Below are 3,036 nucleotides of genomic sequence, written 5' to 3'. Positions count from 1 at the left end.
TTGTTCCCTTTTAGTTCCTGCCCTATTACAATGCAAATACTCAGAAAACTCTGCCAGGTGTCTAGTAAACCAGGTAATTCCAGGTCCCTAGAGGAGACAGTGATGAGTTTTATTCAAAGGCAGGGGTGGGCAGGCTGGGGTGCCCATTATAACATCCCCTCCACCCACCTCGCATTGCTCATTTCCCTGGGGATGCAAACACCTTCCACCTGGTTTAAGTGGGAAGGATAAAAAGGATCCCTCTGAGTCTTCACTTCTGAATCAGCACACTGAACACAAGCTACAAGTCAAGAAGTAATGACATCTTTATTAAACTTCTCCACATTACCAGTGGTCTGAGGCTTCGGGGGAGCCTGGGTGACTGGCCAGGCCCCTTGAGTCCCACAAGCCTCCTTCATGAAAAGGCAGTTTTTGGGAACAAGATGATGCACAAAAGAGGGAAAATATACCTATATGAAGAGTCAAGTTTCCATGTTGATGGTAAACAGAAAAGCTTTGGGGTTATAGCAGAACTCTGGGACAAACAGGGAAAAGAAGAGTGAAGACGGGAGGGCAGTGGCCCAGACCTCTTAACCAAGGATCTTGGGAACCTTGGCCTTGGAGGGAACCAAAGCCCTTGAAGGTTTGGTTTTCTCCTGTTGCCTGAAGTTCAAGTCTCCTTCCTGAAGGCAAAGTACTGGATATCTGGAGGGAAGGCTTATGGGTGTGAACAAAAGTCCCAGGTCCTACCAGCAGCTCTTTTTCCAGATGGCTAATGCCACAGCAACGGCTGGGAAGGAAGAACTGGAGAAGTCCACTGGGGCAGGGACCCAGGAAGGGTGCTTCCTAGTTCCTAGAAGATGACAGGGTGGACAAAGGAACTGGCTCCATGCTCTGTTATGGCTTGACTGACCCATCCTGTGGGAGGAAAAAGGCAGAAACCTCGTACATAGAGAAGACAGCAGCTGCGGGGAGGGCAGCAGGAAGAACAGAGTTAAAACCCCAATAAGGAATTTGCAGCACATCTGTATTTCAAAGACACTGATAATAATAATAATAATAATCACTCCAGCTCTCACGGTGATTCAATGAGCATTATGATTTTTGTCACTTTCCAGGTGAGAACACACACTCATGAAAGGGTCAGTAAATTTTCCACGATCACACAGAGCTCGTAGGGGCATCTTTGGACTTGAAACTGATCCCGGACCTCCCACCCCTCAACCCCCAGATCTCCAGTTCATCCACCCCAACCCTTCACCAATCACAGCAGAGAGGGCGGTGATAGATGAGACTAAGAAGTTAGGAAAGATACCCGCAATCCCGGAAAGGGAGGCCGGGGAAAAGCCCGGGGCGCACAGCGATGGGCCGGCACATACCTGTCCTCGGAGTCCCAGTGTCTTTCAGGACATTCGAGTGGCTCTCCTCCTTGGGATGGAAGAATGGAATCTTCCCACAAGAGAGACACAGAGGTAAAGGGAGAAAAGAGCGGAGAAATGCTCGGATGAGCCCCGAGGCGAGGGGGAAGGGGCTTGTGAAGGACTTGGGGGCCCATCTCCAACCACCGCCCATCTCCTGGCGGGACCGGGAGCACAAAACCCCTTGCACCCCTCCCTCCACAACGTCTACAACCAACCGGCGGTGAGGGACGGGGCGCTCAGTTCTCCACATCCTGGGCCTCAGGGGTTTTCCTGAATCCTTATAGCAGTTCTCATCTTCCTGAAAGGGGAGATCCCCATAAGCCCGTTCTCCAACTAAGTCAGCTTCATGCCACCTTAGAGAAAAATGAGCGAGGTGCCGCTGGAACTTAACGGATCCCAACGACTTTTTCAGGGGCCGTTGGACACGCCCACCGCCCCGCCCTCTCACCAAGCCTCCTCCAATCAGAGGCCTCCCTCCCTCTCTGCTCCTTCCGCCCCGCTGTTGTGCAGGAGGCAGTGCGGGGGAGGGGCTCTGCCCCTGCCAGAACGTTCCACAGCCTCTGAGGAATTTCCCTAGTGGCTCATGCGGTAGAGTCTGCCTGCAGTGCAGGAGACCAGGGTTCGATCCCTGGGTAGGGAAGATCCCTGGGTAGGGAAGAGCCCCTGAAGGAGGAAATGGCAACCCACTCCAGTATCCTTGCCAGGAAAATTCCATGGACGGAGGAGCCTGGCAGGCTACAGTCCACGGGGTCTCAAAGAGTCGGACACGACTGGGCAACTTCACTTCAGACCAGCTGTCCCAAGGCAAGAGTGTAAGGAAAGAAACCTGCTGGACTCCGTGTAGTTTGGGGGCTTCTGGGAAACGTCTGTGTCTTGGATGAGCCAAGCACTGTGGGAAGGAGGTGGAGGTGTGGGGTGAGGGCAGCAGAAGGGGAGGTAGGAGAGGGACTGTGAGCCCCCAGAACCTTCCAGGATATAGATAAGCTACAGTCTGGCCTCTGAGAGCAGTGGCCCGCGCTTTATAGTTAGCAGACCAGCAAACCACACTGATGATGATGTGGTGCCTCTGATCCCAGAGTCCTCACTTCTATTTTACCTCAGAGAAAAGCACCATCCAGAAGGCCCTGAGGTTGAGGCCTCGTGAGGGTTAGGGGCAGAGGTGGCGTTCAGATCCTGCTAATGACAACTTTCGACCTCCTCCCACCAACCAAGGCCCTGTCACAATAAACGAAGCTTTAACCAGTCTCAGCCAGCTTTGGGGACCCAGAGTCTTCTAGGACTAGTTGCCATTATTCCCTGCCTCCTTGTATCCCTGCAGCAGGACCTGGGGAACCCGGGTCCTTAATCAGAGTCATGGTTTCAAGCCAATGGGAGAGGGTTGCTGAGCAGATGAGGAGGCCTCTGACTTCCTAGAGAAGAGGCCCATGTGTTACTATTTGGGGCTTCCCTCGTGGCTCAGACGGTGAAAAATCTTCCTGCAATGCAGGAGACCGTTTTTATTGGGCACTTATTTTGAAAGACTCAGTCCTGAAAAGTTCAAAATAGGTCATTGTATTTGAGCATCTCATATTAATTATTTAAAAATTGAAATAAGGAGTTCTCTAGTAGTCTAGTGGTTAGGATTCCATGCTTTAAC

General features: G+C 51.9%; 1 long non-coding RNA gene across 1 annotated transcript; it reads right to left on the bottom strand.

Annotated features, from left to right (window-relative positions):
- Window positions 1-281: 281 nt before the first annotated feature.
- On the bottom strand, window positions 282-1,828 carry LOC113881909. The gene is made up of 3 exons (XR_003508207.1): window positions 1,616-1,828; window positions 1,359-1,428; window positions 282-897 (listed from the first exon to the last, which is right to left on the bottom strand). It is a non-coding gene; the product is annotated as an uncharacterized LOC113881909 (long non-coding RNA).
- Window positions 1,829-3,036: the final 1,208 nt, after the last annotated feature.

This window comes from Bos indicus x Bos taurus, chromosome 23, assembly GCF_003369695.1.
Source record: "Bos indicus x Bos taurus breed Angus x Brahman F1 hybrid chromosome 23, Bos_hybrid_MaternalHap_v2.0, whole genome shotgun sequence".
In the NCBI taxonomy this organism is placed as follows: Eukaryota; Metazoa; Chordata; class Mammalia; order Artiodactyla; family Bovidae; genus Bos; species Bos indicus x Bos taurus.
Note: the sequence above shows the minus strand (reverse complement) of the source record. Positions and strands in the feature narration are given on the sequence as shown.